Source organism: Numenius arquata, chromosome 9 (assembly GCF_964106895.1).
Source record: "Numenius arquata chromosome 9, bNumArq3.hap1.1, whole genome shotgun sequence".
Lineage (NCBI taxonomy): Eukaryota > Metazoa > Chordata > Aves > Charadriiformes > Scolopacidae > Numenius > Numenius arquata.
The window spans coordinates 31,963,631-31,980,405 of NC_133584.1; positions in this window are offsets into that span (position 1 = coordinate 31,963,631).

Below are 16,775 nucleotides of genomic sequence, written 5' to 3' on the forward strand. Positions count from 1 at the left end.
TGCCTTTGTTATCCTTTTATTATACAGGTGTAATGAAATACACATTGGTCACCACCTTGAGGCTACTGGGAGAATGAAACAATAAAATATGTGGACCATGCTTGTTAACTGCAGCTTCATGTTGTGATTACATCACACCGCTTTCTGAAAAGTAATGGTTTTCAAAAAGCTTCTGCAAGCTCTGCAGGATCTTTGTATTAACCTATAATATACCTATTATGTCTCAGCTCCTCTGTTTTGCTCACTCTGTCACGAACATGATCCTGCAGTTGATGCCAGTGGCAACTTCTGAGCTGATGTTTCTTGCTTTAAGTGGGAGGCAATTACTGGCAGAATGTCATCTGTTCAATTTCATTCCTTACTGTGATTTATTAAAGTCTACTTTACCTTCTGTGAATGCTAGAAAGGCTACCCCTTCCCCCACTTGCCCTTTAAAAAATATAAAAATAAAAAAAAATTGCTAGTGACTATCTCACAAGTAATGCGAGGTGAGCAGCCATTTCTAGCACATCTTGCTGTACGTCTTAATTAATGACATTGTGCCAGACAGATGAGGGTCTAGAAAAAAATAGCACTTGCATGAAAAATACATAGAGTATTTGCTGTAAGATGAAGAAACAACAAACGTGGCTCATATTTTTCCATATTAAATATAAATATATATTATATATAGTTAAATGTAAGCCTGTTTGATTTTCCATCTCTTAGAGTGCCTTCTGCTCTTATTCATACAAATGTAGAGAGAGAGTAACTTCAGTGGAGGGAGGGTGATGGGTAAGGATCTGCCTACGTATATAGTTGACTTGCATACACTTTCTAATACATTTAAAGAAATTACTCCATCATTCATGTCAACAACAGCAGGTTAGTGCACTTCAGACAAATGAAATACTAAAAACTGTGAAATGGAAGCTTTCAAAATGGCACCTTCAAATTGCTACAATCAATTTTAGGCATTTAACTTTCCCAAGCACAAAAAATAATTATATAAATTTTGAAAAGCCTGTGGATTTTAATAGTCTGTCAGTCATCTTCTCTTTATTTTTTTTTAAGGTTGCTCTGTTTAATTGAAATAATTCAACATTAAATTTCTATCAAAATAAAATGAATGAAATAATACGGTTGTTTTGAACTGGATGTGGATTTTTCAGCCCTACGTGGCGGAGATATTCCACAGAAATTACAGTTTCTTTTCATGCTCATAAATTATTATAGCAAATGTTCTACCAATTAAAACACAAATAAATGTACATAAATACATAGTAATTATATAAATAAAGTTTCAATGAAGAGTCTATGGGACATAATCCTGGGACCAGTATAATTTTCTCATGGCAGTTGATAAATATTCTAAATACTCCCTGATCTGAATAGGAGAGAGTTTTTTAAATAAACCATATAGTATTTATATAAAACAACAGTAATGTAACCTGTAAAAACACTGAGCAACAAGGTTCCTAAGATTTTTTTTATTATTAGGAATAGATTTACATAAGCATGGAGAAATATAAATACCTGACGGGAGGGTAAAGAAGATCGAGACAGACTCTTCTCAGTGGTATTCAGTGACAGGACAAGAGGCAACAGGCACAAACTGAAACACAAGAAATTCCATTTAAATTAAGAAGGTACTTTTTTACTGCAAGGTTGGCTGAGCACTGGAACAGGTTTTCCAGGAACATATTGTTGAGTCCCCGTCGTTGAAGACACTCAAACCCCAACCGAACTTGTTCTTGGGCAACCTGTTGTAGCTGAGCCTGCTTTCAGCATGAGGGGTTGAACCAGACAGTCTCCAGAGACGTCTCTGAGTCTCCACTATTCTGTGATGCTGTGTTTGCTGTCTGCCTCCATAAAGAGAAATTATGTGGCCTTCATTCAAGACAGACAAAGAAAATTTCACTGAAGGATTTAGGCAGAGATTTTCTGAAGCATTTACTGTTTCCACTTAAACCATTCACATCACCAAATACAGCTGATCTCCATGATCTACTCTTTCAGTGGCTTTGTTCTACCATGAATTTATTAAAGGAGTCAAAGAAGTATCTGACTGTGCTGCCCATAATGAACAGTATAAAACTACAATAGGATGAGATATTTAAAAATCACATTTCTTATTTCATTTAAGTTTTATTATATGTTAAAAATTTAACAACAACAACAACAAATCCCTAAAAATGTCAGTCAATTTCAGGGAATTCTGAAAAAACTGCTGGACAAATATACAGAAGAAAAGCCTTTTAGCATTCCCAGGTAGAAAGAGAAGGTCTCCTTGATGTTCATGAGCCACAAAGTGGTTCTATCTTTTATAGCATTTTCTAACCCATCTCAGTGGTCATTGTCAGAGATGTTACATTAGTCCTTATGGACCTGTTGTCTGATGTGCAGCAGTCTTTATGTTTTGCGTAATAGATATATATCAATTTAAGCCAAAGATTTTATGTTTTACATTGATAAATAAAGTCTTAAATATCCCTACTGTATCTCTACAGTACACTGCTCAGCTACTTTCCAAACATTTAGCTTTCAGTTCGCTGTTTGACCTTTGTGCTTGCTGAACACAAATTCTTGATATGTTAGCTTACTGGCAAAAAATGAATAAATTAATAATATGTTTTTTAAGACCTCTGCCAGCTGTGTTTTCTATGACCCTAAGGATTAAAAGGATAGTTGAGTATGTACAGAGACTCTGAACGTCCATATTCTAATATTCTAGTTTCACATTTTATTGATCCCAGAATGAACTTACACAGGTCCCCAGATGAAATACGGAGATTCCTTATCTATAAAATGCTTTGAAATGAGAGATGTATGCACAAGCTGTGGATGAGTTAAGATGGTGGCTTATCACTATCTTTTTAGCTGTAGCCTGGAGGTGTTTATGTTCATATTTGTAAAATAGAAGTGGATCTAAAAATTTTTCACAAGAACAGCACAGCACACCACAGCAAAAGAGCCATTCCTGAGTAAAATTTTGAATTGGCATGATTTTATAACTCCAAAGAGTTAGTTTGTTCTAAATTGTACTCTATATTTTACTGTGTAATAACATAGGCTCATCATGTGTTTTAATCATGATATCTACTAAAGATTTTGAATTTCATAAAGATTTAAACAGTATTTTTTTCTATGTCACTTCACTGGTCAGTTGTGTCAGGAGATGCCAAATCCAGTAACTTGACAGGTACAAGGCTGCCATAGCTCTGTGTCCCATCCTGCCCTCCCCGCCCCCAACCAGAACAGCCAGCCTACCCTGTAGCTGGCCTCTGAACACCAGACCTCATGGTCTTCCTAGTCAGTCGTTTGGACATCCTGGTCCCTCTGGTAGCTAATAAGCAGACCTTCTAGTCTCTCCAGTATCCAGCTCAGAATTAGGGCACCTCCAATGCCTGGCTCCCAAGTCTTTCATCCTGCTCACTGGATTCCCCAGTCTGATGTTTCCTAGTGCTCACACACTGACATAAGCACCCACACCACGTGCATACGTCCCATGGTCCCTGACTCAGGCATCGGGGTGCCTGGCACGTGCCTGGCACTGTGCCACTGGGCTCCTTCTAATGGATGTGGAGACAAGTCTTTAATCACATAAATGATCAAGCCAAGTCCTGATAACCCCTTCATCCCATAAATATCTCAAAAACATATGAGCATGGAATTTCTATGTAGTGAATCAGTTCCATGTAGTCAAACATTTTATTTATATCGTGGCCCACCCACAAAATTCTGAGGCATCTTCTTCAATATGTCTATTATAACCTATATTGAAACAAGTTATTTAAGTATTTAAACTAAGTTTGGAACTTGTAATGAGATTATGGACAAGAGTTATTCCTTTCCTTGCAATGATTTTAAAAGAATATGACATAATTAGCAGATGATATTAATAATTATTGTTAATATTTTATTTAACCCATATTTTAAAAAATAATCTACACCTCATTTTCTTAAATTGGAAAATGTAGGTGTTTTTTTCTGAAATGCAACTAAGACCTTTTCAGAATGCTTCTTTGAAAAGTTAATATCAAAACAATCAAAGAAGAGGCCTGTGGGTCTTTTTGTTGTTTTTGGATTTTTTTTTAATTACCCTGGGCTGGGCTCATAATAAGTAGAAGAGGAAATGTCCCAGGACACAGTTGCTCTTCTTTTCTTGTTATTTCATTTCATTTCATTTCATTTCATTTCATTTCATTTCATTTCATTTCATTTCTTATGATAAAAGGTCCTTTAGGAGGGACCTAGATTTTGAGGCCTAAGACAGATTTAGCAATTAAATATTATTTATGTTTTACCTGTCCTCTAGGTCATTGAATGTCACACGTACTTATTTATTTTAATTTTTCTCTTCTGATTTCAATACCTCTAAAATATTTTTATTTCAGTTTAACTCCAAGCAGTTCAGGATCTGTCTGTAGTTTATTGCTGTTGAACTGAGTTTCACCTTTTACTTACTTTTTTCTTAACTAGTATTCCTTTGTTTTGTTAATCCAAACCCTGTATTTTGGAGGGTGTTGGTGGGTTTTTAATACTGAAAATCTGGTTAAATTTTATCTTTTATGTCAATCATGATTGTCAGTGGGAACTACAGGGAATTTTCCCTCAACTAATGCCAAAGTTATTGAAATCAATGTGGAAAGAAACCCCAGCCTCTCATGGGTGTGTTGGATTACATACCAGATCATAATTCTAGTTTTTTCCTTCACACATTGTCAGGGAGAACAAATTCTTCTTTGTTCAACAACAGAAGTTAGAAAGGTTGTTTTTGCAGTGATCTGGAGTTCATGTGTGTCTAGAAATATATGAAAAATTCTCAAATATTTGAGGCTTTCAGAATAACAGATAGGTCTTCTGGAATGCATATGTTCATCTATTTTATTTTTTATTGCATCTAATCTATCAAAAAAAATTCATTATTTCCTTTTCCAGGAGTTAACATTCGCTAACACCCATGAAGTAAAACCAATGCATAAAATCTCACAGAAATAGGTGCTTAGATCATGTACTTCATGCTAATCTTCTGTATACTGCTGACTTACTCTCAGTATGATTTCTGGTTTTCATGTCTGTAGGATAATACTCATGAAAACATGTTCACACTGAGAAAGACTGTGATAAGCCACTCTCTTTTCTTTCCTTTAATATTAATACTAGTGTCCTGAATCTTATTTAGAATTTCTTGGAAACACACTAATTTATCAAACAAAATATGCTAATGTCATGGTTTCCTATTCCATAGCAAATGTTTCATAAAATTATCCAACAATACAATTTTTTTAACTAATTTTGTTAACTAATTCCACACAGAGTCAAATATATAGCTCTGTGCTGAGTATTCCTGTTTCAAACTCCAAGAGTAAGTTTCCCTGACTTCTCACTTCACAGTACAGTTCCCTTCATTTCACACTATGCCCCCTTCTGTCTCATATTTAATTGTAATAAACAACATTGTTGCTTGTTTATGGTCGTTTAACCAAGAAGCTTTTGTTAACTCTACTGCAGTAATGGGTGCTCATTGTCATTAGTTGTTTTTTATTTGTCCCTGTCTACAGACTCTACTATCAAAGAAACATACTAAGTCCTATCCCAACAAAATCTGATTCCTGCAGAATCCCAATACAGTTTAATCCCATCCCTTTTAGACCACTGGGTTTCAGTTCCACATGCAGACACATGTATAGATGTAGACATCCATTTAGGAACTAGAAGTCTTATCTGCTTGTTATGGTCAGTGGAGATCAAATCAATATCGTCAGTGGAGTTCAAAAAACTATTAAGTTGACCAGATGTAGATACCTAATTTAGATTAAGATAAGTAGCTTTTAGACTCCAATAGCTGCAATGACTGGATTTTATGGCCTATAATGAGGGCTTAGGCACCTATAATACAAGTTATAATCTGCATAGTAAAACTGCAGGTTCATGGAACAATTTGAGTTGGAAGGGACTTCAGGAGATTCTCTAGTGCAAACACCATCTGAAAGCAGGGACTACACGTCAACGCTATAGTTATGTGTCTAAGTTAGGCACTAAATCTCAGTCCTAGGGAACTAATAATCATAAATAAGGGCAGAGGTTTCCTATGTTTGTAGGTTTTATTTTCAGAAGTTTATAAATTCTTTAAAAAACAACTGTATGATTGCTTCAGTTCCCCATATAGTCAGTTCTGAAGGTCTTCAAAGACACTAAAATCTCTTCCTTGACTAAACACAGAAGATACGTATCTGAATCAAGTGGGTTAACTCTCACTACTGTTACTATTGTCGTATATTATGGGCAGATATATAAGGAGCAGTTTGTCTTATCTTACAGTAAAATCTAATGATTTTCTATCTGATGCACTATGTAGAATTTTAACCTATAGATGTTCAAAATCCAGCAACAAGTAAAGATATTTTCTCCATTCTTGCTCCATGAAACAGCTTTCATCACTTAATTTAGTACTACCCTTTTGAGACTGAATACACCAATATTGATTACTACCACCTATAAGATCTTTCTTTCTCTTTATCATAATTATTAAGGATGGCAATCAATGTGAAAACAAAAAAAAAACCAACCAAAAAAAAGAAAACAACCCCAAAAATACCCTCCAAAACCAAACAAACCCCCAAAACCAGGAAAGAACTCAAAAAGGAAATGTTTCTTATTTGCCAATTTATGCTTGAATTTGTCATATACTTGGATATTGTAACATAATAGCTTGTTATCCTCCATTCTTTCATATGTAAGCTTTCACAATTCAGAGTCATATTATTGCAACAATGTCAGAGTATGTTGGACATATAATGCACTAGTACGTAGTTCAATAGCCTAAATACAGAGACAGGTCTGTTGTACTTTTTAAAATGGATTAAAAATCCATTAGTTCTACAAAAGAGAAAAGGGTTCTCATGAAAACTTATGGAATACAGACAATAAGAAGCTAATGTCTTTAATTACATGATCTTATACTATTTTTATCATATATTGATACACTGTATCTTCTTTTGTATGGAAGGATTTGTTGCCTATCAACTCCATTGATCATAATACACTTCTGTGGATCTTTATTGCACATAATAAATATTTTCTCTACCACATTCATGGTAAAAAAACCCTCAAACTAAACTTATTCTGAATATAGGACTAGTGATTTGTATGTAACAGATTTATTGCACTCAGACTCAGTCTTAAGTTAGCTATTTATGTACATTAGTTTTCCTCCATTATGAAATAATCACCACTGATTCATAGAAGTATATATATAACCCTAGACTAAATCAACAATAATTCATGTTTTCTTAATTATGCAGATAAAGAAAACTATGGAAAAAAAGATAATGATTTACTCAGGACTATGTAACTTACAGGACAAAAACCACTAAGGTCAATAATCCTGAGGTTATTGCAAAGATAAATCTAGAGGTTTTTAAACACAAAAAACTGTGTTTATTCTTGAATTCCTGTTATTCTCAGGACAGCTTTATTCTGGGACTGAGTTAAATTTCATTTCTTGAGGTCAGTCATCAGAATTTAATTATATAAAATTGTCAGTAAAAAGTTGTACTCTTAAGTGATGAAGGATTTTTTTGAGCTGATCTGGAGATCAGATTTCATATGGTCTATAATTTGTGAAGAGTAAAAAGAAGGCTAATTACAATCACAGCATTGAAACTGTGGTGGTAAAAGGAAGAGACTGAAAATAAAGTGTAATTCCCTCCTAAAGCACTATTCCTTAGATGTCAGCATAAAACTTCTATCTTCCCCAATAAATTTTCTGTGCATACAAAAAGATAGACTATTATCTCTAATGATTAATTTCTTACCGTAGTCCACAGATTAAAAGACATGAAAGATGAGATAGGATTGATAAGTCATTTTTTCAGGTTAGTAAAAATTTTATGTGTATTTGCATATCTAAAAATATGATCCCATCACTGCAAGACGATGACAAAAACTTGAGTTTTAGTTCTCATATGAGTCTGTTACCAGAAATCTGAAAAATTCAGGGACAGTTGTGAGGAAAGTCAAGTTTGATAAGACAAAATACTAAGAACGCTCCTCTGTGGATGTGGGCTATCTAGTACTGTATTTTCTTTTTCCTGAAATGTTTATTGATGAACAAAAAAAAAGGCATTTTAAAGGATTAATTAATATTTGAAATTGTAGTCCTGTAGCCCAAGAAATGTCATTGTTATGGCTCATAAAATACATAAGCTTTTGCCACCACTGAACTCTGAAGGATTATCTAAACTTGTCTTTGCCTGAGCTGTCTTTAGGTTGTTTAAGCTGTCATAACAATTGTTTAATGGTTGGGTAATGATTCACTGTCTTGGCATTTCAATTATCTTCATGAATACCCTATATGTTAAAAATTTAACAAATCTGTGTATGGGATCAGTGAAGAAAGAGCAAGCAAGCAGTCTGCATTAGCAAAGATACAAAAGTAACCCTGAGCAAACCAAAGACAGAAAAGGAAGAAATCCCTCTCCATCAAACCTGTGTTCTCCCAGTGAAGCACTTTTGGCATTGCCAACTCATCACAACTCCTTGTATCTATCTGGAGTAAGATGGGTACCATCAGCCTCAGGATTTAGACAGGCAGTAGAAGGTTAAATATAGCACCAGACAAAAAAGGGTAGATATGGGAAAAGCATTGCTTAGGTATGACAGTGACATTAGTTCATTAATTGCATATTTCAGACTGTATTAGCATCATTGCAATAGGACTAATAATGATATTGCTATAATTTAATCAGTTGTTTGTTGATTGCTCAAGCATTAATTAGATTAACAGCAAGTTCCTGGACACATACACAAGGCAGTCCCCTTTTACCCACAGTATAATTTTGAATGCAACATGATATGTGGGAAACTTAAGCACTATGTTAATGCTGAACATTATTGTTTGGCACACCAAGGTACCTCCGGCAGGATCGTCACCCAATAAAATTTTGCCGATGAGTTTGTCAGTTTGTCAGTTTGTCTCTCCTTTTGATCCAGAGCTATGTTAGGAGTTTATTTATCACTAAGCACTAAGTCAGAAATATATTTATCTAAAAATAGTAATGACAGTAACGCCCTCACCCCCACCATCCTTAAAACATATTATGTGTACAGAAGGGTTATTTTTATTAATTTTCTCTTTGCATTACAGTAATTACCTTTTTTTGATAACTCATCTTCACAATACTGATTCAAACTTTGTCTTGGTGTATATAGTCAAAATATGTTACAAAAAGGTAAAACAATTCCATACTAGATTTTTTCCTGAGTTTGCATGTGCTTTGTTAAACACACTCATACATTTGGAAATATGAACACAAATGAGTTTTCACCATAACGTAAACCCTAGTGATTTTTCTTATGTTCCTTATAAATCAGCGCTTTTCTTTCATGAGTGAGTTTAATTTAAGGACTATACTATTTAGCAAGAGTTACTTCAATTATTGAAATACTTTTATGTCCCGAGTCCATGGTTCCGTTATGCCTGACTATTATATGTACGTATATTTGCATGGGTTTAATTTTGGTCCAAATTCGGAACATTTTTCGTAAGACTATACAATCATGGCAGTGGAAAGATAATATGATAGAGGACCTCCAGCTCAGTGGTTGTTTGCTTTTTTTCCCCAAGTTTTGATTTGGTTTGTAGTTCTTTCTGAATACTCAAAGCTTACTGATCCTGTTCTCTTCTCTGTTGCACTCTCCCAGGGTGCTTACTTTTGTATTTGACACGGTGGCAAAAATATTTTTAATTAACAGTGCTCTTTGATTCTGTTAGTCTTACAGTTTACAGTAAGAAATATGTTTGCTTCTCTCTGGAGACTCAATATTCAGTGTTAAATTAATGAAGATTAAAGACTGCCTGATGAAAATAACTATTGCTTATTTAAGAAAAAAATGCAGGTAAGTAATCATTAATTTCTGTATCATTTTTCCATAGTTTTTTGACCATTTTTTTTTAAATAGGTGCTTTTAGCACTCAGAGGATTGATTTTATTGATTATTTTTAATTAAAATCAGTATATACGTAGTTTAAGTTGTTTGCAGTTTCAAATTCTTGGGAAAAAATATTTATATAAATTTATGGGAAATAAACAATAATTTCATATGGTTTTGAACTGTTTTTCTGTATCCAAGGTCAGCTTGATATCTATTATGCTGCTTTGGTCTTAAAATGATAAATATTCACCTTAATATTAATGGTTCCTGTTCTTGTGAGAATTAGGAAGTAAACCAAGTGGATAGTTATAATGCTTTTACTGTTGTTCCTAGTTTACCAGAGCTTCAGGGAGTGAAAATAGATGACAGTCTTGCCTACATTGTTCAGACCTTTGTTTTCAGCATGGAAACTGAACTACTTTAACTTATGGACTGTTAAGCAGAAACAGAGAAAATAATTTAACTGTATATTGAGAAGGAAAACAAAACCAGACCCTGAAGAACTAAAAAAAAATAGGACTCTAGTTACAGATACCTGACGCAGCTGGTATTACAGGATGATAAAGCTTGTTGAGAAATGGAAAAGACATACCTAGAAGTTAAACTCTGATTTTTGATGTCTGTTTACTAATTAACACATAAACTGGCAGGCTGCATTGAAGAAACTGGATATAAAATAAAAAATGTTGTAACTTATATTGTGGGAGTGTTTTCAAGAGAAAATGGCAGAAGGAAAGAAAAGAATGTACTTAGACAAAGAAAGGAAACAAAAAGGAGAAAGCAAAAGAAGTGGATGTGGATAAAATAAAATAATTAGCTTGAATCGTAGAATCATTTAGGTTGGAAGAGAGCCTTAAGATCGTTGAGTGCAACAGTTAATCTAACACTACCAAGTCCACCAGTAAACCATGTCCCTGAGCTCCGTGTTCACACATCTGTCAAATACTTCCAGGGATGGTGACTCTCAGCCACGTCCCTGGGCAGCCTTTCCAATGCTTGACAGTGCTTTTGGTGAAGAAATTATTCCTTGATCTTGTAGGAAATATCTTGTATGAAAGAAAACCAAATTGAATTATGCATATTAACTTTCAGAGGAACATATTCAACTGGATTTGGTTAGATCCTAGTTTTGGACAAAACTCATCCACATTAGCTGAAAGGCTTAATCTGTTTTGCAGTTAGTTGGTTGTAGTAAACCTGTCAAAGGAGAGAGGTACATGGACAGAAAGCTAGGGAAGTGGAGAAGGTAAAAGATGTTCACGTTTTAATTGTTACCCAGGCATCTGTTAATACGTTTTATATTTCTTACAATCTTTTTAAATACATTGTTTGTCACCATTTCTCCTATAACGCAGAACATTTTTTTTCCATTTTCTTCATTTCAAAGACAGGCAAGGTTCACAGTCAGCTGCAGCTCCTCTGCAGCTTCAGGAGAGAGAGTGCCTAAGACTCAAGGATCTAGAATGGAATCATTTACCCCATATCATACAGGAGTTATGCTTTTTAAACATGGACTGGAACTTGGGGTTTCTTAGCTCTGTATTATAGCGCAGATTACTGCACCACTGTTGATCTCCAGTATATCTTCTGATGAAACATAGCTGAGTCAATGTGTTCATTATTTAAGATATATATTTAGGTTATTTCCCCAGGCGTAGCTGAAAATGAGCTATGGAGAATATCAAAGAAGTGCTATTCAAGAAGCACAACAGAAGTGTGCTGTAATTTTAGTCTTTGAATTGATGGTTGATTTTCACCTCAGATAGGCGATGGAATAATTATCTTGAACTGGAGTTTATATCTTTTTTTTTTTTTTCTGCTAGAGCTGAGGTTTTTTTTTTAACTTTTGTTTAGAGAATAATGAAGTCTTTTGAAATCATCAGCATTTACAATGTCACCGTTTTTAGAATGTTTCCGGGTTTATTCCTTGATGAAAACTTTTTCTCCATAACATAGAATATTAAAAATTCAGAATGATGAAACTGGAATGAAATATTTTCCTTTTAAGAAAATAACACTTTTTACTGAGACCTAAAAGAACTGCTGATTTTTTTCTTTTCAGAAGAGTATGTTTATGTCTGTTGGAAGATTTAATTGCAATGCCTATAAATATCTTGTTGAATGTCAAGCTATGATGAATGGTAAATTATTTGGAAAACCTGTATTAGACAATGTATTTTTCTCTCATATATGTTATAGGGCATATAGTAGGCCAGACATCATCATGTATGTGCAGGTCTTGAATTCACCTCAGCAGAGGGCAATAGAGAAACTTAACATTTATGCTGCTTTGTTACAATTGATAGAATATGTTGGCCTTTGCAAAAGAAATTAAAAAAAGCAAGGGGGTGTTGTTTGGCTGACAGTATACCACTGAGCTCTGCGTATGAGCTAATTTGAACTATTTAAAGACATAGTATTTGGATTTCTACTCTTTACTTAAATTTCACGGTTTCATTAATTGTCATGTCCTCTACATACCTAACTGCCCTCTCCCTGCACCTAGATAATTAGAAGTTTAATTATGATATTTAGTATGTTGGAGGCTAGGTTTGGAACTCAAAGTAAGTAGCAGTAAATAAAACCATAAATATTTTTTTGACCTTTTCTCTGTGCTTTTAAAAATATTTAATCGAATATCAAACTTAGTGGACTGGATGCATTGCTACTGCATCTGTCTGGGAAAGGTATCCCTTTACAGAATAGCATTAAAGATGTCTTCTAAAGTTTGATTTAATATTTATTAAGTTTTGCTTTCTTAAAAATAAATCATTTCTACTCATTATCATGATCTACAATATTTAAAAGCATAAAGAAAAGTAGATATTTCAGCAAAATTATTTCAAATCCTAGTTGTAACAGTGAATTAAATAGTTTTTTGCATTTAATAAAAACAGTTTGTTTTTTTTTTTTTCATGTGCAATTGTGACTTGATTGGAATATTCTCCAAATGTCTTTGGATTTCTACACAGTCAAGGTTTCATCTGTAAGTTTTCAAAAAACTTTTTGAAGTTTGAGTTTTACATATGTTGTTTAGTTATATTTTTTTCAGCCTAGCATAAACACATTGTTCCTACCCTAACATCTTTTTAGTATTAGAAATTTAATCTTCCCCCACCCCAGCCCCCCACAATTGCTAAAGGTATTAATTGTAATATTTGGAGAACTAAGTTCCAGACTGCGAATGTGGCAGTCTGACAGCTATGTACAGAATTGTAAAAGTGAACCAGGAAATTGCAAGTAAAATTCTACTCTCCCCAAAGGGAAATGATGCTGAAATTTACTTTGTAATGTATATTTGAACACCAAAGGAAGTTATTGACTTTAATGGTCACTTTTCATTGAGCTAATGCTACTGTAAGCATATTGATTCCAGGAAAGCTAATTCTGATTTGCATCATTTTACAAAAAATAGTAAACTGGGAATTTTACAAAACCAATGAACTAATGCTGTGAAAAGGCAGTTTTATAATCTGATTTTTATTCTACAGTTTAATTCTCTCTCTCAGTTCTTTCATTCATTCTTCGTTTCTTCAGTTTGTTTTATTTTTCAGAGAACCAGTCTTAATATGCTTTGTTCTTATGCCGACTTTACTATGATTCACTAATACAAAAAAATTGAGATAATCTTTTCTACCCTGTAATCCTGACTTTGACCTTTAAAAGATAAAAGTCTTTCAAGTAATTATTAGAGGCTGTGTTATAAACCTTTCACTCATGCTAGGAGGAGTGGCTGCTCAGTGGACTGAATAGAGTAATTATATAAATCACTGCTCACAAATGTTCAAACAGAGATTTGCAACCTGGTTTTCCTGTATGTGTATTACAGATGATACACCATAACGGTAATATTTTCATTCCTACTTGATTTATGTTCGGTTTTCTTGAATAGTTATTTTTGTTTTGCTTTTCCAGTGCCGCTGAATGTTGGTTTCTCAACCTGGAAGAATGATTTCTATACCAGATTTCTCACTATTTGCTCTAAAGCTGGCAAATTTTTGTTAAAAATTGTAACGTTAATTTGCTCTTTGATATATGGTATTTAACCTTTGCACACAATGAATAACATCATTCTTTTAATAATTACTCTTTTTCTAGAGTTCCATTCTTTGCCAGTAGCAAAGTTAAACTTCCTTGTTCTTTGTCATTCTGATGAAGGAGGTAATGGTCCCTTACCCCACTGCAACTACCCACAAATTATTCAAAGTGTTTTATTCCCTTCTTTTAGAGGGCTTTTCAGATAAAACATAATTTTCTTCAGCCTTGTTGGTTACTTCTGTGAAAGGTGCCTTGCTCCGTGCAGTCAGTGTCAGCAGGGGCCAGCAGTAACCTGAGGACAGGGCCCAAGAGCAGTAGGGGCTCCCCAGGGCTCCATCAGGGCAGGGCCTCCATCCCACCACCCTGGTTAGGAGCAGGGCAGAGGATGGGGACAGGCTGGGATGTTGCCTCATAGTCTCACTGGTATGTCCTGGGGCCAGCAGCTCGGGCTTGGCCCACGGTGGAGCCCAGCTGAAAGCAGCTCATGAGGAACAGGGATGGGGCTGTTGTGGGATTGGCCCTGGCTCCGGACGCCCAGCAGAACTGTCAGGGAGCCCTGCAGCAAGGGGCTTCCCTCCTTGGCCTTCTATATCTGATCCAGCCCACAGGCTCCATAGCCAAACTGCCAAAGCAGGGGGATGCATTCATGCCCTGACACCGAAAGTAGCTGGAGACTATTTATATACAAGTAGCACTGTCAAATATGTTAGAAGTACTTTGGGTCTATTTGTTTACCCTGTTTGCACACTCCAGTGCGAGTACAGACTTGCAGGGACTGCTGCCTAGTTTGTCCTATACACTAAATACACATCTTTGAAGTACAACATGTAATTTTTTAATTCTCCATAAACATGATTCAAGGAAACAAAAAAATAATCCCATCTAACCGCAATAAAAACTTAAAGCCTGTTTTGACATGTAGCCTCAATATCCCATCAGATATGGCTTGTGCTGGGAAACCTAAAAGTATTCAAGATGTAAAACTGACACTTTTTTCCAACAGACAACAGGAAGGGTTTGAGGAACAGAAAAAAAAAGGGGGGGAGGGGCAGAGATAAACATGGAATTCATCTTGATTTATAACAAAATGAAACACATTGATTTTTTTTATCACTCTGTTAACAGGAAAGTTCTGAAACACACTGACCATTCCTTAATTTAAGCAAGGGCTTGAAGCACTGGTCAACTGAAAAATATTGCCCAATTTCATCCACGAATTTTACTTACATTTTCTGAGGTGATGTCTATATTTTTCAGTTATCCTTAATTGCCTGCTTTTCTCACTATTCAACCTGCTTTCCTAATTATCTGCTATTAATATCTTTGATTGCAAATAAATTATCCTAATCAAACAGTACACTTTTATTTACCTACAGTCATAATAGAAAGCCCAGGGTTGTAACTGAACATCAGACAGACCAAAGGTTTGACTATTATCTAAGAGTTCAGCAGCCATGACATCTCTTTATGCGTTTATGAGTCAAAACATGAAGGTTTCAGATGTGCAAACCTTATTGATCCTCTAGGCCATTTCCATGATGTCAATAAAGGAAAAAAATTTCCAAATTAATGATCCAACTTTTAACTTAAAAATTTTTAATTACTTTTTTTTGGTAAACAGCTTTAAAAAGATAAAATGTGGATTATGTCATTGGCTGCCTTTTTCATTGATAACATTTTAACCAGTTACTGAGTTGTTCACAGGGTATTTGCTTTTAGGATAGGACAGGAAAGCACTGGGTATCCTAGCATGGGAACAGCTATGAAACTGTATTAATGACAGTTAAAGTTGCTTCTCCTAGTGTTATAGATCAGGCAAGGCTATGTATTAAAATATCAGGAAAACTTTGACTCCCTCTTCTATTTTCTCCACTTATTTACTGCATATGTTTCAAAGGAACTTGTAAATCCTTAGACAAAAAAAGGTTCTGAAATGCGTACAATAAGGCAGGCAATTCTTATTGTAGGTTATATTTACAAAAGTTCATTTAAAATACATGGTTTCTTTAAGAATTCTTTTTTTTCGTTGATGGTTGTCTACTAAACTGTACAATCTGAGTTGTTAACGTCCCTTCCAACTCTTAATTGTTTTTTGATTCTATGATTCTATGAGTGTATCCCGTGGAAAGGACCCATGTTGGAGCAGTTCTGGAAGAACTGCAGCCCCATGGGAAGGACCTACATTGGAGAATTTAATGAAGGACTATATCCTGTGGGAGGCACAGAAGTAAAGGAGAAGAGAAGGAGGAGGAAGGAGTGGTAGATACAAGGTGTTATGAACTGACTGCAATCCCTGTTCCCCATCCCCCTGCACCACTTAAGGGGAGGAGGTAGAAGAGTTGGTAGTGAAGTTGAGCCTGGGAAGAAGGGAAGGGTGGGGGGAAGGTGTTATTTCTCATTATCCTACTCTGTTTAATTGGAAATAAATTCAATTAATTTCCTCAAGTCGAGTCTGGCCATGAAGGTAATTCAAAAGTGATCTCCTTGTCTTTATCTTGACCCACACTTTTTTTTTGTCGTATTTTCTCTCTGTATCCTGTTAAGGAAGAGGACTGATAGAGTTTGGTGGGCATCTGGCAGCCACCCAAGGTCAATGCCCTACAACTATGAACCAGTTCTATTTTGCATGCTTTCCAGTAAATTCTTTAATTTTTTAAAAATTTTTTAATTCTATTAAAAGAAAAGTAAGAGCTTTTTACTGATAACCGGAAAAAATAATGGCAACTTTCTTCTGGCAACTGCTAGGCTACTAAAAAACACTACTTTAGCCTTAAGCTTAATTTGAACATACTCTATCCAAATTAACAGAAGAAGGAAAA